This window comes from Ursus americanus, chromosome 27 (assembly GCF_024610735.1).
Source record: "Ursus americanus isolate L20-20 chromosome 27, mUrsAme1.1.p, whole genome shotgun sequence".
Classification (NCBI taxonomy): Eukaryota; Metazoa; Chordata; class Mammalia; order Carnivora; family Ursidae; genus Ursus; species Ursus americanus.
Genome location: NC_142153.1, coordinates 8,351,523 through 8,374,333, shown reverse-complemented (window position 1 = coordinate 8,374,333; position 22,811 = coordinate 8,351,523). Strand labels below are relative to the sequence as shown.

The window sequence follows — 22,811 nt, the reverse complement described above, 5'->3', positions numbered from 1 at the left end:
TTGTCAATGGATAGACTTGTTGGTTTTTTCCACTTTTTGGATCGTATGAACTATGCTGCCACGAATATGTACAAATTTTTGTGTGGACATATACTTTCCTTTTTCTTTGAGAGAGAGAGTGTGAGTCGGGGGGGAGAGGCTGAGAGAGAGGGTAAGGAAGAATCTTTTTTTTAATTATTTTTATTTTTAAATTTTATTTTATTTATTTTATAAATTAATTTATATTATATTTATAGTTTATCAATTAATGAACATATAGTGTAATATTAGTTTCAGAGGTAGAGTTTAGTGATTCATCAGTTGCATACAACACCCAGTGCTCATTCCATCAAGTACCCTCCTTAATGCCCATCGCCAGTTACCCCATCCCCCCACTGACCTCCCCTCCAGCAACCTTCGGTTTGCTTCCTATAGTTAAAAGTTTCTTTGGTTTGTCTCCCTCTCTGATTTCATGTTATTTTATTTTTCCTTTCCTTCCTCTATGATCTTCTGTTTTGTTTCTTGAATTCCACATATGAGTGAACTCATAGAATTGTCTTTCTGTGATTGACTTATTTCACTTAGCCTAATACCCTCTAGTTCCATCCACGTCATTGCAAATGGTGAAATTTCGTTTTCTTTCATGACTGAATAACATTCCATTGCATATCTATACCACATATTTTTTTAAATTTTATTTTCTGAAGATTTCATTTGTTTATTTAAAAGAGAGAGAGAACGAGTGGAGGGAGGGGCAGAGGGAGAAGGAGAAGCAGACTCCCTGCTGAGCAGGGAGCCTGATGTGGGGCTTCATCCCCGCGCCAGACCCTGGGATCATGACCTGAACCCAAGGCAGACACCTAACCGACGGAGCCACCCAAGCACCCTGTACCACATCTTTATGCATTCATTTGTTGATGGACATCTGGGCTCTCTCCATAGTTTGGCTATTGTGGACATTGCTGCTATAAACATTGGGGTGCAGGTGCTCCTTCGGATCAGTATATTTGTATCCTCTGGGTAAATACCTAGTAGTGCAATTGCTGGGTTGTAGGGTAGGTCTATTTTTAACTTTCTGACGAACCTCCATACTGTTTTCCAGAGTGGCTGTATGGGAAAGAATCTTAAGCACGCTCCACACTCAGTGCAGAGCCTGATGTGGGACTGGATCTCACAACCCTGAGGTCATGACCTGAGCCAAAATCAAGAGTCTGATGCTGAACAGACTGAGCCACCCAGGCGCTCCTAACATATGTTTTCAGCTCTCTTTTCAGTATAGGAGTGGCTCTGCTGGATTACGATAACTTGTGTCTTTAACATTTTGAAGAGCTGCCATTTTTTTTTTTTTTGCCAAAATGCCTTCCTCATTTTATCTTCCTACCAATAATTATTGAGGGTTCTAATTTCTCCACATCCTTTCTGACACTTGTCATTTTCTGTCTTTTTGATTACAGTTATCCTAGAGCATGTGAAGTGGTATCTTGTGGCTTTGCTTTGCATTTCCCTGAAGGCTACTAATGTTGAAGTTTTTCATGGGTTTACTGGCCATTTCTCTATCTTCTTTGGAACAATGTCTGTTAGAGTCCTTTGCCTATTCTTAAGTTGGGTTGTCTTTTTATTGAGTTGTAAGAGTTCTTTATCTATTTGGGGAACAAGGTAGACCATATACATTTAATGTGATTATCGATGGGGTTTGGTTTAAAACTACCATTTTGAATGAAACATGAGAGACTATGGACTATGAGAAACAAACTGAGGGCCTCAGAGGGGAGAGGGTTGGGGGAATGGATAGACTGGTGATGGGTAGTAAGGGGGGCACGTATTGCATGGTGCACTAATGAATCATCGAACTTTACATTGGAAACCGGGGATGTACTGTATGGTGACTAACATAATATAATAAAAAATCATTAAAAAAATAAATAAAACTACCATTTTGCGATTTGTTTTCTATTCTCATTTTCTTTTATGTTTCTATTTATCATTTGGATTCACTGAGCTTTTTTAGATTATTTTTTATAGTATTTTTTATTATGTTAATCACCATACAGTACCTCCCTAGTTTTTGATGTGCTTTTCTATGATTCATTACTTGTGTATAACACCCAGCGCACCATGCCATATGTGCCATCCTTAATACCCTTCACCGACCAGCCTATCACTGAGCTTTTAAAGAAAATGTCTTATTTCATCTCCAGAATTACCTTATTAGCCATGTCACTTTATTTTAACTGTTTGTCAAGCATTTAGAGAATACATCTTTAGTACAGTACATCGTCAAATAATGTTATACCACTGCCTGCATAATATAGGAATCTTTCCAACTTCCGTCTTCTTCCTTCCAGTCTTTTGTATGTTTTATTCCTGCATGTTATCAGTTCCACAATGCATTACTATTGTTTTTGCTTTAGGTAGTCACAGCTGCTTTTGGGAGATTGAAAACCCACTGGTACAAACATCTTGATATTTTTGCCTTATGTAAAGAAGTTATCTTATGTGGCCAATCTGTTAAGAACGGATTGTAATTTCTTGCTTTGAATTTTCCTGAAACAGCAGAAAAGACAAATGAGGTGTTGAGTCAGATATTTCTGGAAGCTTATTGAGTTCCAGGCCGCCTGCTGGGCATTCTGGGAGCCCGTGGATTGATAGCAGTTCATTTAGGATTCATGGGTGAGGTTTCATTTGTCAGTGGACTTCGACTCTCTGGTGGATGTTGCAGTGGTTAGTACAGTGGCAGAACAAACTGATGTCCTGCTAATTGCCAAAGGTTTGGAACTCTGTCTCTATTTGGAGGCTGCTGGTTTTATTGTCTACTTATTAAATTGCTAAATGACGGAGATTAATAACAGGAAATTCATTGAAATGGAAAACTCGTAATAGTACCCCTGAGTATTCATTGATGGCAAATTCCATTCTAGTCATCCAGTGATCACTTCAAAATCCTGTGTCAGGCAGAGGCAGATAAAAATCCCAAAGCTTTCAAGACTGCAATTTACCCTGTGTAAAATGGTGTGCTCTAGGATTTTCCATCCTGGGCTTCTGTAACAGGGTATAAGAGGACAATTGAATCAGGAGGAAGTACAGAGTAAGTGTTTAATGTCAGTGGGAAGTCTCTTTTAAACAAGCAAGATAAGTCTGTGAGGTAATGTGACTGATTTTACATTGGAGAATATTGCTTTGGCCTTTAAAAGAGAACCAGAGTTTAATAGAGTCAGCTGTTCTGACTGGCATGAGATAATATCTCACTGGGATTTTGATTTGTATTTCCCTGATGTTGAGTGATGTTGAACATTGTTTCATGTGTATGTTGGCCACTTGTATGTCTTCTTTGGAGAAATGTCTGTTCATGTCTTCTGCCCATTTCTTGACTGGATTATTTGCTTTTGGGGTATTGAGTTTGATAAGTTCTTGATAGATTTTGGATATTAACCATTTATCTGATAAAATATTACAAAATTCTTCTCCCATTCTGTAGGTTGTCTTTGGGTTTTGCTGAATGTTTCCTATGCTGTGCAAAAGCTTTTTATCTCGATGAAGTCCCAATGGCTCATTTTTGCCTTTGTTTCCCTTGCCTTTGGAGTCATGTCTACCCAGATGTTGCTGTAGCCAAGGTCAAAGAGGTTGCTGCCTGTGTTCTCTTCTAGGATTTTGATGGATTACTGTCTCCCATTTACATCTTTCATCCATGTTGAGTCTATTTTTCTGTACGGTGTAAGGAAATGGTCCAGTTTCATTCTTCTGCATGTGGCCTTCCAATTTTCCCAACACCATTTATTGCAGAGACTGTCTTTTTTCCATTGGATAGTCTTTCCTGCTTTGTCAAACATTAGTTGAGCATAGAGGTGAAGGTCCATTTCTTGGTTCTGTATTCTGTTCCATTGGTCTATATGTCTGTTTTTGTGCCAGTACCATACCATCTTGATGATTACAGCTTTTTAACATAGCTTGAAATCTGGAATTGTGATGCCACCAGCTGTGGTTTTCTTTTTCAATTTTCTTTTGGCTATTTGGGGTCTTTTCTGTTTCCATACAAATTTTAAGATTATTTTTTCCCTCTCTGAGAAAAATGTTAATGGTATTTTGATAAGGATTGCACTGAATGTGTTGATTGCTCTAGGTGGCATAGATTTCAACAATTATTTGTTTTACCAATCCTTGAGCATGAAATATTTTTCCATTTCTTTTGTCTTCCTCAATTTCTTTCATGAGTGTTCTAAAGTTTTCTGAGTACAGATCCTTTGCCTCTTTGGTAAGGTTTATTCCTAGGTATCTTATGGTTTTTGGTGCAATTGTAAACGGGATCTAGTCCTTAACTTCTCTTTCTTCTGTCTCATTGTTTGTGTATAGAAATGCAACTGATTTCTGTGCATCGATTTTATATCTTGTCACTTTGCCAAATTCCTGTATGAATTCTAACAATTTTCAGTTGGAGCCTTTTGGTTTTTTCACACAGAGTATCATGTCATCTGTGAAGACTGAGTGTTTGTTTTCTTTTTTGCTTATTTGATGCCTTTTATTTCTTTTTGCTGTCTGCTGAGGCTAGCATTTCTATTACTATGTTGAACAACAGTGGTGAGAGTGGACATCCCTGTTGTGTTCCTGACCTTAGGGTAAAAGCTCTCAGTTTTCTCTGTGAGAATGTTATTTGCCTTGTGCTTTTCTTCCCTTTTTTAAAAGTTTATTTATTTATTTATTTGACAGAGATAGAGACAGCCAGTGAGAGAGGGAACACAAGCAGGGGGAGTGGGAGAGGAAGAAGCAGGCTTCCAGCGAAGGAGCCTGATGTGGGGCTCGATCCCAGAATGCCGGGATCATGCCCTGAGCAAAAGGCACACGCTTAACGACTGAGACACCCAGGCACCCCTGCCATGTGCTTTTCATATATGGCTTTTATGATATATTCCTTCTCCACCTACACTGTGCAGACTTTTAATCAAGAATGGATGCTGTAATTTGTCAAATGCTTTTTCTGCATCTATTGAGAGGATCATATAGTTCTTGTCCTTTCTTTTATTAATGTGGAGTGTCATGTTGATTGATTTGCAGCTGTTGGACCACCCTTGAAGCCAAGGAATAAATTCCACTTAGTCATGGTGAATAATCCTTTTAATGTACTGTTGGATCCTATTGGCTAGTATTTTGGTGAAAATTTTTGCATCCATATTCATTAAGAATATTGATCTGTAATTCTCCTTTTTGGTGGGGCCTTTGTCTGGTTTTGGGATCAAAGTAATGCCGGCCTCATAGAGTTTAGAATCTTTCCTTCCATTTCTATTTTTTGAAACAGGTTTAGAAGACTAGGTATTAATTTTTCCTTAAATGTTTGGTAGAATATTCCTCTGAAGCCTTCTGGCCCTGGACTCTAGTTTTGGCTTTGTTTGTTTGTTTGTTTGTTTGTTTTGTTTTGTTTTGTTTTGTGTGTGGGGGGGTGTTGTGTGTGTGTGTGTGTGTGTGTGTTGCGATTTTTGATTACTGCTTCAATTTCCTTGCTGGTTATGGGTCTATTCAGGTTTTGTATTTCTTCCTGGTTCAGTTTTGGTAGTTCATACATCTCTAGGAATGCATTCATCTCTTCCAGATTGTCTAATTTGTTGACGTATAGTTGCTCATTATATATTCTTATAATTGTTTGTATTTCTTTGTTGTTGGTTGTGATCTCTCCCCTTTTACTTATGATTTTACTTATTTGGGTTCTTTCTCTTTTCTTTTTGATAAGTCTGGCCAGGGGTTTATCAATTTTATTAATTCTTTCAATTAACCAGCTCTTGGTTTCATTGATCTGTTCTACTGTTCTATTGGTTTCTAGTTCATGAATTTCTGCTCTAATCTTTACTAATTCTCTTCTCCTGCTGGGTTTAGGCTTTATTTGCTGCTCTTCCTCCAACTCCATTAGGTGTAAAGTTAGCTTGTGTATTTGAGACCTTGAGAAAGGCTTGCATTGTTATATACTTCCCTCTGAAGACTGCCTTTGCTGCATCCCAAGGTTTGGAACAGTTGTGTTTTCATTTTCACTTGTTTCCATGAATTTTTAAAAATTCTTCTTTAACTTCCTGGTTGACCCATTCATTCTTTATTTGGATGCTCTTTAGACACCGTGTATTTGAGTTCTTTCCACCTTTCCTCTTGTGATTGAGTTCACGTTTCAAAGACTTGTAGTCTGAAAACATTCAAGGAATAATCTTAGTCTTTTGGTACTGGTTTGTGACCTGATTTGTGACACAGTTTGTGTCTGGATAAAGTTGTGTCTGGAGACAGTTTGCGTCTGAAAAAGACACAGTTTGTGCCTATTCTGGAGAAAGTTCCATGTGCATTTGCGAAGAATGTATATTCTGTAGCTTCAGGATGGAATACTCTGAATATATATGTGAAGTCCATCTGCTCTGGTATGTCATCCCACGCCCTTGTTTCCTTGTTAATCTCTGCTTGGATGGTCTGCCCTTTGCTGTGAGTGGGGAGTTAAAGTCCCCTACTATTATTTTATTATTATCAATGTGTTTCTTTAATTTTGTTATTAATTGGTTTGTATAATTGGCTGCTGCCAAGTTATGGGGCATAAATATTTACAATTGTTAGATCTTCTTGTTGGATAAACTCTTTAAGTATGATATAGTGTCCCTCTTCATCTCTTATTTCAGTCTTTGGTTTAAAATATAATTTTTCTGATATAAGGATTGCCACCCCAGCTTTCTTTTGATGTCCATTAGCATAATAAATGGTTCTCCAACCCCTCACTGTCAATCTGGAGGTGTCTTTGAGTCTAAATGAGTGTCTTTTAGACACCATATTGATGGATCTTGCTATTTTATCTAATCTGATACCCTATGTCTTTGGATTGGAACATTTAGCCCATTTACATTCAGAGTAAAGTTGAAAGATATGAATTTAGTGCCATTTGTATTACCTGTAAAGTCACTGTTTCTGTATATTGTCTCTGTTCCTTTCTCTTCAATTTACTTTTGGGACCTCTTTGCCTAAAGGATCCATGCCACCTGAGCACCCTCCATGCTCCTGTGGTGCAGAGAGGGTCTCACCATGGTTCTGCTACTTGCCATGTCCCTGCTTGGATTGCAGTCACCTGATCATGCTGCAGTTCAAGGTTTATGGCAACACTGACGTGAAAGCCCACTCCTGCCTGGGCTTGCTAATTGCAGCCAGCTTCCAGTGTTGATGCAGGGAACTCTGCTGCAGTTAAAATCCCTTGTTCTTTCTGTGAACCCAGGGATCCTGAGACCATACTGTCCCACCTAGGATTGTGTTCTGCTTTGCCACCTGAGCACCTTTCAGGAAGGATGTCCCTCACTGGTGCAGACTTGTTAAAGTTCTGATTTTGCACACCACTGCTATATCACTTTCTGGCAGCCAGCTGATTGAGGCTCCCACCTCCTGCAGCTTCTCTTCCAGTATAATGCCTGGGATTCACTTCTCTGCACCTCCTACCTTGCAGAAAGTGCTCCCTTTTTCTATTTGTAGAATTGCAGCAATTCTTTTCTTAGATCTCTGGTTGATTTTACAGGTGTTCAGAATGATTTGATAGCTAACTAACTGAATTCCTGGGACCAGATGAAACTCGGGTCCCCTACTCCTCTGTCATCTTCCTCCCACCCTAGAGTCCCTCTTTTACACCTACTCTATTTTTTAAATGAAAAACTGATTAAAGAATAATATCAGTTTAATATAGTTTAAGTAGCAGTTCATAAAAGGGAATATCATAGAAAAATAGAATATAACACATAAAGATTAAATATACATATAATGATTATAAATTTATATTAATTATATATCGAGTTGACAAATATATAATGTTCTTTGGGGTATAGTCACAGAATATTGGAACATTTTTAATTTTTTAGATTTTAAAAAATTTTTGTTTATTTTTTGAAAACTTTTTAAAACATAAGTTTATTCTATGACTGTATTATTTGAATCACAAATTTTTACATTTCAAGTTAAACTAATAAGCTTTGAATATCATTTTTGATGAATTTAAAATGTACTTTCATGTTTTCAGCTAAAGGTGAAAGCTTTCTTAGAAAACGATATGCTGCTCCTCAAAAAAATGGCCTCTTGATCAGTTTCTACATTTTTCTACCCATCCTTATTTTAACTGCCATCATCGCTCTTAAATGGGATAAAATAAGATTTTGGAACAGAGAGGGAACAATAAGTGGAGAGTAAGTAAATTTATTATTTTTAAAATTAATATTAAAATCCAATTGATGAAGAACTAAAATGTAATTCAGAATATTGTAAGCAGGACTTAACAGTGATGAGTTTGGATCTTGGATGAATTGGGTTACTATTTAGAAATATTGAGTCTTGATATATACTATTTTTTTTCAGATTTCATGTAGAAGTTATCTTTCTTGTTCTTATACGTCCAGAAATAACTGAAATTAATTAGTAAATTCACAGTGCCTTTCAAACTGAAAGCCATGCTGGGTGCAATTGCATCAGCAGGCTCTGTCTACCACCTAAGCAACCTCATTTTTTTTTTTTTTTTTGCATTCACATTCAGTTGTACTATGGAGATTAATAGAGATAAGGAAACAAATTTTGTGAATAGAATATGTAGAAGGTGAGAAAAATGTTAAAAAAAAAAACCCTCATATGATACAAAGGGAGAATACAGATAGGACAATGCCCATTTTACACTTAATTAACATTGCTCATATGTTTCTAAAATTAGAATTAAGCTACTTAAAATGGGCACCACAAAAAGTCTAGTTATCATCTGTCTCCATAGATAGTTACAAAATTTTATTTTCTTGTGATGAGGACTTTTAAAATCTATTGTCTTAGCAAGTTTCAAATATGCAGTGTTTTAGTATTAATTATACTGACCATGTTATACATTAAATACTCATTACTTAATTGTTTTATAACTGGAAGTTTGTATCTTTGACCTCCTTCATTAATTTCACTCACCCCACAACCCCACCTCTGGTAACCATCAACTTATTCTCTGTATCTATGAGCTTATTTTTGTTTTAAAAAAATTTAGAGGGGTGCCTAAGTGGCTCATCAGTTGAGGGTCTGCCTTCTGCTCAGGTCATGATCCCAGGGTCCTGGGATCGAGCCCCACATTGGGCTCCCTGCTTGGCAGGGAGCCTGCTTCTCCCTCTGCCTGTTCCCCCCTGTTTGTGTTCTCCCTCTCTGTCAAATGAATAAATAAAATCTTAAAAAATATTAGATCCCACACATAAGTGAGATAATATGCTAGTTGTCTTTCTTTATCTAACTCATTTCACTTAGATACAGCTTTTTTTTTTTTTTTTACCATATCACCATACAAGTCACAATTTTGCTTAGTCAGGGATATTTAGGGAAAAGAGAATGTGGAAGTAAGGATAAATAAATGGCTCTCATTTTCTATGCTAAAGGAAAATCTCTCTGTTTCTCACTTGTGCAAATAAAGATAACGTAATGAAATAAAGCTTCCATCAAAAAAACTCTCAAGAACGTGGACTTAAGAGGAACATACCTCAACATAAAAAAGACCATATCTGAAAAACCCATAGCTAACATCATACTTAAAGATGTTTCTCTCAAAGAGAAAACTCTTCCTTGCAGATCAGGAACAAGACAAGGATGTCTACTCTTGCCACTCTTTTCAACATAGTAATGAAAGTCTTAGCCATAGCAATTAGGAAACAGAAAGAAATAAAAATTGGTAAGGAAGAAGTAAAACTGTCACTATTTGTAGATGACAGGATAGTTTGCATAGGAAAATGTAAAGACTCCACTGTTAGAACTAATAAATGAATTCAGCATGTTGAAATATACAAAATTAATACACGGAAATCAGTTGTGGTTCTATACACTCCCAATGAAGTATCAGAGAAGTCAAGAAAACTATTCCATATACAATTGGAACAAAAAGAATAAAATACCTAGGAATAAACTTAACCAATGAAGCAAGAGACCTTTACTCAGAAAACGATAAGACATTGATGAAAGAAATTGAAGATGACACAAATGGAAAGATACTTCATGCTCAGGGATTGGAAGAATTAATATTGTTAATATTAATTATATTGTTAGTATCCATACTACCTAAAACTGTCTACAGATTAAATATAATCTCCCTCAAACTACCAGTGGCATTTTTTGCAGAACTAGAACAAATAATCCTAAAGTTTTTATAGAACCACAAAAGACCCCAAAGAGTCACAGCAATCTTGAAAAAGAACAAAGCTAGAGGTATCCAAGATTTCAAGATATAAGTACAAAGTTGTAGTAATCAAAAGAGTATGGTCCTGGCACCAAAATAGACACATCAATCAATGGAAGAGACCCAGAAATGGACCCAAAACTATATGGTCAATTAATTTGTGACAAAGGAGGCAAGAACATGCAATGAGAAAAAGACAGTCGCTTCAATAAATGATGCTGGGGAAACTGGACAGCTACATGCAAATAAAATAAAATAAATAAAATATAATATAAAATAAAATAAATAAAATAAAACGACCACTTCTTTACACCATACACAAAAATAAATTCAAAATGGATGAAAGACCTAAATGTGAGACCTGAAACAATAAAAATCCTACAAGAAAACACAGGCAGTAATTTCTTTGACATTGGTGGTAGAAACATTTTTCTAGATATGTCTCCTCAGACAAAAGAGATAAAAGCAAAAATAAAATATTAGGACTACACCAAAATAAACTTATGCATAGTGAAGTAAGCCATGAAGAAAACAAAAAGGAAATCTGCATGTGAGAAGAGATTTGCAAATGTTATGTTAGATAAGGGGTTAATATCTAAAGTATATAAAGAATTTATACAATTCAACACCAAAAACCCCCATAAATAATCTGATTTAAATTTGGGCAAGGGACCTGAATAGACATTTTTCCAAAGAAGATATACAAATAGGAAACAGACACGTGAAAAGATGCTCAACATCACTAATCATTAGGGAAATGCAACTCAAAACCACAGTGAGATATGAACTTACACCTGTCATAATGGCTAGAATCCAAAAAACAAGAAATAACAAGTGTTGGCAAAGATGTGAAGGAAAATGAAACAAAACAAAAATTTTGTGCACTGGTGGTGGGAATGTAAATTGGTGCAGCTATTGTGGAAAACAGTATGGAGGTTTCTCAACAATTTTTAAAATGCCTGGAGAGTATTATGCTAAATGAAATAAGTCAGACTGAGACAGACAAAAACCATATGATTCCATTTATGAATGGAAAAAATAATGAATAAACACTCAGAAAGCAGAATCAGATCTATAAATGTAGAGAACAAATTGCTGGTTGTCAGAGGGGAGTGTGGTGGAGGGTTAGGTAAAATGGATGAAAAGGAGAGGAAGATGTAGGTTTCTAGTAATGAAATGAATAAGACGAGGCAATAAAAGGTACAGCATAGAGAATACAGCGAATGGCATTGTAATAGTGCTATAATTGAACACGTGGTAGGTACACTTGTGGTGAATATAGCATAATGCATAAGCTTGTCAAATAATTAAGCTGTATACCTAAAACTAGTATAACATTGTGCATCAACTATACACAAAACAAAAAATAAAATTACAATGTTTTCTAACTCTAAAGTAATGCCATTTCTTTTTTACAGATTTGTATCAGAAGACGGCAGTAGTAACAGCAACCAGTCATCAAGTTAAAGGTAAATTGAGGAATCAAAATGAAAATGATATAATTCATAAAGTAGTTTAAAAATTTTAACAATACCTTAGTGTAAAAATGCTATTATTCCATATTCCATCATCTTGATTCCTATTTATCAATATCATATACTAAGACAAAGAGTAAAACAAAGAATTTGATAATTTTGTTTTACATTAATTTACAAATATTTAATGTTAGCTAAAATTAGCCAGAGATTTATTAACCAACAGAAAAATTATGATAAGAAATGACTTTAAAGAGATTCTAAATACGTTCCTAAAGTATTTATGAACAATCGTGCATCCTGCTTCCACATTTAAGTTTCTAATTTGGTAGATTTACACAGATTAAACTCACAACATTTAATTTCTTCCTCACTAAGCCTCCATGGTTATGGTTATCCTTATTTTTGAAATGAGGCAACAGACATAAAAAACTTAAAAAATTATCTGTGTGTACAAAATTTTACTAAGTCTTGGAACTGGAATTTCATTTAAAACAAACACATTCCAGGGTTTAACTCTTTGTTGTTGTTTTGTTTTTTCTTTCTTTTTATTTAAATACAATTAGGCCACATATAGTACATCATTAGTTTCAGATGTAGTGTTCAATGATTCATCAGTTGAACATAACAGCCAGTGCTCATCACATCATGTACCTTCCTTAATGCTCAGTCCCCCATTACCCCACCCACCTCCCCTCCAGCAACCCTCCGTATGCTTCCATAGTTAAGAGTCTCTCGTGGTTTGTCTCTCTCTCTGATTTCTTCCCAGTCTTCCCTCCATTCCCTTATGATCCTCTGTGCTCTCTCTTATATTCCACATATGAGTGAAACCATATGATAATTTCTTTCTCTGATTGAGTTATTTCACTTAGCATAATTAAATACTTATCTGTAAAAATTCTGTGCTATAGCCTCTTCTCCCTCCTGGTCCCTAACTTCCTGCCCTTACTCCTCACCCCCAAAACTTTCCACATTGGCTCCCTCAATTCTCTCTCCTCAACGCCTGTTCTTTCTTTTTTTCTTTTTTCTTAAAATTTTTTATTATATTAGTCACCATCATTACTTTTTGATGTAGTGTTCCCTGATTCATTGTTTGCATATAACACCCAGTGCTCCATGCAATATGTGCCCTCCTTAATACCCATCACTGGCCTATACCAATCCTCCACTCCCCTCCCCTCTGAAGCCCAGTTTGTTTCCCAGAGTCCATAGTCTCTCGTGGTTCATTCCCCCTTCTGTTTACCCCCCCCTTAATTCCTCCCTTCCTTCTCCTACCAATCTTCCTGCTATTCCTTATGTTCCATAAATGAATGAAACCATAAGATAATTGTCTTTCTCTGCTTGGCTTATTTCACTTGACATAATCTCCTCCAGTCCCGTCCATGTTGCTGCAAATGTTGGGTAATTGTTCTTTCTGATGGCTGAGTAATATTCCATTGTATATATGGACCATATCTTCTTTCTCCATTCATTTGTTGAAGGGCATCTTGACTCCTTCTACAGTTTAGCTCTTGTGGACAATGCAGCTATGAACATTGGGGTGCATATGGCCCTTCTCTTCAAAACTTCTGTGTCTTTGGTGTAAATACCCAGTAATGCAATTGCTGGGTCATAGGGTAGCTCTATTTTTAACATTTTCAGGGACCTCCACTCTCTTTTCCAAAGTGGCTGAACCAACTCACATTCCCACCAACAGTGTAAGAGGGATCCCCTTTCTCCACATGCTCTCCAACATTTGTTGTTTCTTGCCTTGTCCATTTTTGCCATTCTAACTGGAGTAAGGTCGTATCTCAATGTGGTTTTGATTTGAATATTCCCTGATGGCTAATGATTTTGAACATTTTTTCATGTGTCTGTTAGCCATTTATATGTAATCATTGGAAAAGTGTCTGTTCATATCTTCTGCCCATTTTTTTGATTTGATTATTTGTTTCTCATGTATTGAGTTTGAGAAGTTCTTTATAGATCTTGGATACCAGCCTTTAATCTGTAGTTTCATTTGCAAATATTTTCTCCCATTCCGCGGGTTGCCTCTTTGTTTTGATGACTGTTTCCTTCTCTGTGCAGAAACTTTTGATCTTGATGGAATCCCAAAAGTTCGTTTTTTCTTTTGTTTCTCTTGCCTTTGGAGACATGTCATGAAAGAAGTTGCTGTGGCCGACCGATGTCGAAGAGGTTACAGCCTATGTTCTCCTGTATGATTTTCATGGATTCCTGTCTCACATAGAGGTCTCATCCACTTCGAGTTTATTTTTGTGTATGGTGTGAGAGAGAGGTCAAGATTGATTCTTTTGTATATAGCTGTCCCATTTTCCCAGCACCATTTAAAGAAGAGACTGTCTTTTCCCACTGGATGTTTTTTCCTGCTTTGTCAAAGATTAGTTGCCCAAAGAGCCGAGGGTCCATTTCTGGGTTCTTGATTCTGTTTCATTTGACTACGTGTCTGTTTTTGTGCCAACACCATGTTGTCTTGGTGATCAGAGCTTTGTAGTATAGCTTGAAATCAGGCAACGTGATACCCCCAGCTTTGGTTTTCTTTTTCAACATGTACTTGGCAATTTGGGGTCTTTTATGGTTCCACACAAATTTCAGGATTGTTCTACTCTTTGAAAAATGTCATCGTTATTTTGATTGGGATGGCGTTGAAAGTGTAGATTGCTCTGGGTAGCATAGACATTTTAAATATGCTTGTTCCTCCGATCCATGAGCATGGAATGTTTTTCCATCTTTTAGTGTCTTCTTCAATGTCTTTCATCAGTGTTCTGTAGTTTCTAGAGTATAGACCCTTTACCTCTCTGGTTAAGTTTATTCCGAGATATCTTATGATTTTTGTTGCTATTGTAAATAGTATCTATACCCTAATTTCTTTTTCTTCAGTATCGTTGATCATGTATAGAAATGCAACTGATTTCTGAGCATTGATTTTATATCCAGTCACATTACTGAATTGTTCTATGAGTTCTAGTAATTTGCGGTGGAGTCTTTTGGGTTTTCCATATAAAGTACCATGTCATCTGCGGAGAGAGAGCGTTTGACTTCTTCTTTGCCAGTTTGAATACATTTATTCTTTTTTGTTTTCTGATTGATGTTTCTAGGACTTCTAATACTTTGTTGAACAATAATGGTGACAGTGGGCATCCTTGTCATGTTCCCTATCATAAGAATGATATTTGCTGTAGGCTTTTCATAGATGGTTTTTTTTTTTTAGATTTTATTTATTTATTTGACAGAGAGACAGCCAGCAAGAGAGGGAACACAGCATGGTAGTGGGAGAGGAAGAAGCAGGCTCCCAGTGGAGGAGCCCGATGTGGGACTCGATCCCGGAATGGTGGGATCACGCCCTGAGCTGAAGGCAGACCCTTAACGACTACGCTACCCAGGTGTCCCCATAGATGGTTTTTTTTAAATTGAGGAATGTTCCCTTTATCCCTACACTGAAGAGTTTTATTCAGGAAAGGATGCTGTATTTTGTCAAATGCTTTTTCTGCATCAATTGAAAGGATCATATAGTTCTTGTCTCTTCTCATATGAATGGGATCTATCACACTGATCGATTTGCAAATGTTGAACCACCCTTGCATCCCAGGGAAGAATCCCACTTGGTCAGGATGGATAATCCTTTTAATGTACTATTGGATCCTATTAGCTAGGATCTTGTTGAGAATTCTGGTGTCCATATTCATCAGGGATATCGGTCTGTAATTCTCCTTTTTGATGGGTTCTTTGCCTGGGTTGGGGATCAAGGTACTACTGGCCTCATAGAATGAGTTTGGTAGTTGTCCTTCTGTTTCTATTTTTTGAAACAGCTTCAGGAGAATAGGTATTATTTCTTCTTTGAATGTTTGGTAGAATTCCCCAGGGAATCCATCAGGCCCTGGAGTCTTATTTTTTGGGAGGTTTTTGATCACTGCTCCAAACTCTTCATAATTCATCAGTCTGTTTAAATAATCAATTTCTTCCTGTTTCAGTCTTGGTAGTTTATAGGTTTCCAGGAAGGCATCCTTTCTTCCAGGTTGTTTAATTTATTGGCATAAAGCTGTTGATAAAAGTTTCTAATGATCCTTCCTATTTCATTGGTGTCAGTCATTATCTCTGTCCTTTCATTCATAATTTTATTAATTTGGGTCCTTTCTCTATTCTTTTGAATAAGTCTGGCCAGTGGCTTATGGATCTTATTTATTCTTTCAAAGAACCAGCTTCTAGTTCTGTTGATCTGTTCTACTGTGCTCCTGGTTTCTAATTCATTAAATCTGTGCTCTAATCTTGATCACCTGCCTTCTCGTGCGTGCGTTAGTTCTGTTCTTCTGTTCCAGCTCCAGCTTCTTGAGGTGAGAATATAAAAACTGCATTTTAGATTTCTCTATTCTTTTGAGTGAGGCTTGGATGGCTATGTGTTTTCCCCTTAGGACTGCCTTTGCAGTGTCCCATAGGTTTTAGACTGATGTGTTTTCATTTTCATTAGTTTCCATAAATTGATTTTGTTCTTCTTTAATTCCCTGGTTTACCCAATCATTCCTAAGCAGGATGGTTCTTAGTTTCCAAGTGCTTGAGCTTCTTCCAAATTTTTCCTTGTGATTGAGTTCCAGTTTCAAAGCATTGTGGTCTGAGAATATGCAGGGAATAATCTCAGTCTTTTGGTATCTTTGGAGACCTGTTTTGTGACCCAGTATGTGGTCTATTCTGAAGAAAGTTCCATGTGCATTCAAAAAGAATGAATACTCTGTTTTCTGGGCTGTAGAGTTCTATATATATCTATGAGGTCCATCTGGTCCAGTATGTCATTTAAAGCTCTTGTTTCATTGTTGATTTTCTGCTTAGGTGATCTGTCTATTGCTGAGAGTGGAGTGTTTAGGTTCCCTACTATTATTATATTATTATCTATATGTCTCTTTATTCTGGGTGAGAGTTGGCTTGTGTATCTAGCTCCTCCCCTGTCGGGGGCATAGATATTTATACTTGTTAGATCCTCTTGTTGGATACACCCTTGAGGAATAATATAGTGTCCTCCTGTATCTCTAACTACAGTCTTTAGCTTAAAATCTAATCTGTCTGGTATGAGAATTGCTACCCCAGCTTTCTTTTGAAGACCGTTGGCATGAAAAATGGTTCTTTATCCCTTCACTTTCAGTCTGGATGTATCTTTAGGTTCAAAATGAGTCTCTTTAAGCAGCATATGGATGGGTCATGTCTTTTTATCCAATCTGCAACCCTGTGGCATTATGGGACCATTTAGGCCATTCACATTGAGAGTGATTATTGAGAGGTATAATTTAATGATGTCATGCTGCCTTGAAGTTTCTGTAGATTATAAATTTCTGTTGTGTATCACTCTTGGGTTTTTTAACTTTTAGAGAACCCCGCTTAATATTTCTTGTAGGGCTAGCTTGGTGGTCACATAGTCTTTCAGTTTCTGCCGGTTCTTGTCTCTCCATCCATTCTGAATGACACCCTTGCTGGATAAAGAATCCTTGGCTGCATGTTCTTCTCACTTAGTGCTCTGAATATGTCTTGCCAGTTTTTTCTGGCTTGCCAGGTCTTTGTAGACAGTGCTGATGTTATTCAGATGTTCCTCCCTCTATAGGTGAGGATTCCCTTCCCCCTGGCCCATTTCAAGATTTTTTCCTTGGATCTAAGATCTATTATGTGACATGGTATTGGTCTGTTCTCACTGATCGTGGGAGGTGTCCTCTCTGCCTCTTGGACACGAATGATTGTTTCCTTAACCAGATTAGGGAAGTTCTCAGCTACGATTGTTCAAATATCTATCTAGACCTCTCTCTTTCTCCACCCCTCGGGGATACCAATGATTCTGACATTGGAACATTTCCTTGAGTCAGTAATCTCCCGTAATCACCATTCTTGAGATTGAATTTTTTTTCAGCCAAGTTCCCATTTTTTTCTTCTTTCTATCATTCCATCTGCCAATTCACTAATTCATCCTTCCTCCTCTTTTACCCTGGCTATCAGAGCATCCAGTTTAGACTGCATTTGATCCATAGCATTCTTAATTTCTGCCAGATTCACTCTCATTTCCACCCAGGGTTGAACTCTTAAGAACTTCACAATTTTGACTCATATAGCCTGATATATACATAGTGATGGAAAATGGAATTTGCATTTATTGAGGATCTAGTAGATGCAAGGCAAAATGATAAATGTGCTCCAGGTTAGAAAGAAAATTCTCTATTCTAAATTCTAATAGAAAATTCTAATAGAAAATTCTAAATTCTCTATTCTAAAAGGGGATAAAGTTGGCATTTGTATATATTCAGAATAGATAACCATAAATTGTCTGTATATGTACATATATACATTCATGTACCTATATATTCAAATTTATAAGTCATATACATAAAGAAATCCTAATATTTGACACATTTCACCTATCACTGGCAGTGAGTGGAAAAACTAAGAATTCAACCATGAGTGAAATCAAGAGTTCATCCAGTTACTAATTTGCCATTCCTCCATACTTTACATCGATGGAGAGTTAAGTCAATGGATCTCTGTTTACCATCTGCCACCGAAGAAAACATTTCTAAATACTACCATTAATGTCAAATGGTCTTATTTGTCAGTATGTGTAAATGGGAGAGTTGGTGGTGAGGAAGGAACTAGATAGAGATTTTGAATATGATTGAGTGAGTGAGCCCTATTCAGCAAGGGATATGTAAACAAAGAGCTGGAGGAGGTGCAAGTATTTCCCCAGTTGAGATATTTGAAAGGAGGTACTTGACTTCCCAGGGTCAACTCATGGGAAGCTTTTATTTAAATGTAAAGGATACAGTGCAGCAAAGAGAGTGCAGGCAAGCAATGTGCACCACAGAGACACCTCATGCACAAGGCCTCAAGGTTCCTTATTTTAAATTTTAAACAGCCCATTACAGATCCCACTGCCATTGTCTTGGCAAAAAGTGAAACCAGGCAACCAGGTTTTCCCAGAGATAAAGATAGAGCTTTTCCATTCCAACTGTAAATCAATCTGTCTGATACAGGTGTAGAGCTGGCAGAGGTATCCACGCTTATATCTAGGCAACGGCTTTCCAAGCGCTTGGATGGTCCCATGAAAAAATGAGTCAGGAATGTTTGATGAATAAAAGTGATGTCAGTTTAGCTGGAGTAGAGTTAGCAAGAGGGCTGTGGTAGTGAGTAGGTCAGACAGTAAAACTCCTGTAGGCTGTGGGAAGTCTTGGGGGCCATCTGTGTTTTGTTCTCAGTAAAAGGGGGAAATCTCTGAAGAATTCATTTCAAGCATATGACTTCTACTTGAAAAGGCTGATTTGTTAAAAAAATTAAATAAAATAAAAAGCTGTTTTGTTGAAAATAGTCTGTATAATGGCAAGAGTAGAAGTGGAGAAACCAGCTAGCAGAGAAACTACTGCAATAATCTAGGAGGAAAGGGACGGTACCTGCCACCAGGGTAGTAAAGATGGTTTTAGAAGTAAATTTTGAAGGTGCCCAACAGAATGGATTGATAGTTTGAATATAAAGTGTAAGAAAAAGTGCTTAAATAATGTTTACTGATAAAGCAGTAAGATAATCAAGGTTAAATGTAAACCCAGACTTGTTTTCAAATTTGTGCTCTTAATACATTTTAAAATTTACATTAAAATTTATGAGCATTGTGATAGAAAATCTACACAGGTAATGGAGAGCCGAAAGGTCTTGTATGTCGTGAAAAGTAGTTTGTTTTCTCATCTGTGAGAAAGTATGTGTCATATAAAGTATTTTTAAAGTGGTAAGGAAAAGATTCAGCATGACATGGTTTTTTGTTTTTTGTTTTTAATTCTTAAATTTTTATTGGGATAAAGTAGGGAAAAAGTCAGTCAAACTCAGTAAGAACAACAGGCTAGTGAGACAGCTATGAGACTACGGAATACACAGAAATGCAGGATGAGGCAGGATTAAGTAAGAGGAAAAGAACAAGAAAGTTTTGGGAGATATAACAGAGGTAGACTCAATTGAAGGGGTGACTGGATGGCTGTATTTGAGTTAGAATACAAGAGAAGTACAAAGACTTAACCATTTCTGATACAATGGATGATGACACCTTTTACTAATGACATATTTTTTATCTGGGTCAGGACCAGCTTGTGTTGGAGTGATGACATGGAGGGGGTGAAGAATGAGTTTGGTTTTGAACATGTGTATGTATGTGGACACCTGTTGGATATGTACAGAGGTCTTCTGGAAATACTCTTCTTCTAAAGATAAAAATAGACAAGTTAATAGTTATTATTTATTTCTTCACATATTTGTATTGTTCTTTCCCTCTGTTTCCTTGCTGGTGATTTTCTTTCACCCACGTGAATTGTTGAAACTGTGTAAATGAAATGTGTGTGCATACCACTTTATAATATTGTCCTTTACTGGGAATTCACAGACAATTAACAAAAAGGAAAGCTGGGTTTAAGAATTTCATGGAGCACAGGCATAGACTGTGACACTATAAGCAGTGTTCTATAAGCTAATTACTTGCTACAGCAGTAGTTGCACGGTAAAATTAGGAGCTTTTATTAATGATTAAAATTTAACATTTCTTTTTTTCTCTATTTGTTTTACAACAGTGACTAAACGATGTCAAAAATCCATAGGTTGGAGAAAGACTGTTACCAAGACATTCACCATTAACTGACCTGTTTCAAGAATGAAAAAACAAAACTCTGCTAGACTCTCCTTTTGTTATGGCTTAAGGCTTTCAATTTCACAAACAAAATTAAATCCTGAGAGTGAAATATATAGGCCCGTGTCTATTGATTCTTCTACCTGCTGTGATCCTTTATGGGGAAAAGCAACATTGCCTCTTTTGAACCAAGGAAACTGGTTCAAAACATCCCAAGCTGTAAGCATTCCATTGTTCACTGCTGATGCCCACCCTCAGATGCCCAGGGCCATGCTAACTGCTCCCTTTGCAGGAAAAGACACCCACAGGTCACACCTTTCCAGTAGCTCATGGTTCTGTCCTCTATCCATTCCAGGCTTTGGGATATTGAGAGGAAGTGTTGCTAGGTAAGGTCAGCCCCAGAACCCTCAGGTAGTCACTAACATGATTCTATGTTCAGGAATTGCTTGAACTGAGTTCCTGGTCATAGATAACTGTTGTGTCTCCAGGTGATACTTCCTTGGCCTCGGGTAAACTGAGATCTAGGATATATCTTTGTCCTTTGGTGAACCCAGACTTGTTAGTCCTTTTTCACAGAGCTGAACTTTTCTGGGTAAGAATTTCTTGCCCCAGTGCCTGCCTCCCTATCTCCCTGTTACTGAGATGAGTGCACTTCTGCATCCCTCAAGGCATTGTGGGATAAGGGAACCATCAACCTAGCTGGAGTCTAATGAGAACCTACAGAGTCTCCATCAATAAACAAAGATTCTTTGCTCCTGATTCAGGGGTGGGAGTACCTCACCACAGAAACCAAGAGATTCCTTTTCCAAATGTCCATCAACTGATGAATGGATAAATATTGTATGGATAGTGATCTATGCACAATGAATATGACTCAGCCATAAAAAAGAATGAAATCCTGACACCTCTACAAATTGGGTGAACCTTTGAAATCATTGTGCTAAGTGAATAAAGCCAGTCATAAAACCCATATGTTATTTGTTGGTATAAAATATCCAGAACAGGTGCATCTATAGAGACAAAGTTTAGAGATTGTGTAGGGCTGGGTTGTTTAGGAGGGGGCTAAGGAGCCAGGGATGAGGGGTGGTGATAGCACACATCTGTGAATATATGAAAAATCCTAAAATCATTCATCTATACACTTTAGTGGGTGAATTGTGTGAAAAAAATACACTATCAGGATGATTCTACCATACCTCACCCTCATTGCCGCTAACTAATTTTAGGTCATTATGATCACTGGCCTGCCTCATTTAATAAGAATTTCTGAGAATGCCAGTGTACTACTAGCAGGTCCAAGTTTTAAGCCTCACTGGAGTTTAACGTTGCACCTGTTCATACAATTCATCCTTGCAATAGGTTATACTGGGATAAAAGAAGGTATAGCTGAGAGATGGGTAGAAGTTGAGTTAGGTTTTGGGTATGTGTGGTTTAAGATTTCTCTTAGAACATTCAAAGACAGTTACATGCTCTTGTGCACCTGGGACACATTTCCTATTTGTCTTGCTGTCTTTCCCACATCTACAGCTTCCCTGCTAGTGCTTAGAGTAACTGTTAACAAAACACTTAGGTTTCCTTTGCCTTTCTCCAGCTGATTACAATCTAATACTGTAAGAATAGGCACACACGTGAAGAAATGTGCTTTTTGATGGTCTTATCCCAGATCAAGATCAATATTCTTGATTTTTCCTTATTTGCAAAGATAATAAATTAACTCTGTAGTAGCATTTAAATAGAAAATGTCTTGTACAAGTTGTTAACATTTCTATTTTCCCCTAACTCTTCCACCACACCAAATAAAACATGCCAGAAAACCATGACATGGAGAACCAAAATTACTAAGAACTTCACCAGAAAAGCAAATCATGCTCATTTACCTCTATGTCACTAATGAAGGGTTTAATCATGTAACTTTAGCCAGAACAAATAAGTTGTATGCAAAGGCAAAAGCTTGTTTCTGGTGCTTTCTCTTCCTCAACGGGTTTCCAGCCAGTTGGGAGCCCTACATGTGAGCCAGCATGAACTGAATGCAAATGTTGTCCTTACTCACAGGGCTGAGGACAGTATGGTGGACTCCTGAGTACTCCTACCTTCAAGCCTCATAGCTTTCCAATGGCCTTTAGCCCTGCCATGCTGGCTTTGCTTTGGCCCAGCCTAGTTCCTTTTCTTTGCACTGCTCTCTGAGCTTGGAAAACTGCAGACCCACCTGGGCAAGACTACTGGTGCCTCAACCTCCCCTTTTTATCTCCAGGTAGGGCCAGACTCTTCCTGGAGAGAGTTTCCTGTAGCTCTGGGAACCCTAGCTCTCCCTTTCTAATCCACTGCTGATTCCGTCTTCTCTATCTCCCTAACCCCCAGGCCAGGGCTGAGGATGTCAGCCAAGGTATCCACTCTCTGAATCAAGGGTCAAGGGTGAAGATTGCTGGGAAGATGGCAAGTGTGATGACTCTAATCTCACCTCATCCCACAGATACCACTAGATAAGACTAACATCAGTGTAACTAACCCAGAAAACAACCCAAAGACTGATAGAACAAACTTCACAACTAAATGAAGAGACCAC

General features: G+C 37.4%; 1 long non-coding RNA gene across 1 annotated transcript; it reads left to right on the top strand.

The window, feature by feature from the left end:
• Positions 1-7,993: 7,993 nt before the first annotated feature.
• LOC148107612 (uncharacterized) lies at positions 7,994-20,327 on the top strand. The gene is made up of 3 exons (XR_015721944.1): positions 7,994-8,150; positions 11,569-11,619; positions 20,193-20,327. It is a non-coding gene; the product is annotated as an uncharacterized LOC148107612 (long non-coding RNA).
• Positions 20,328-22,811: the final 2,484 nt, after the last annotated feature.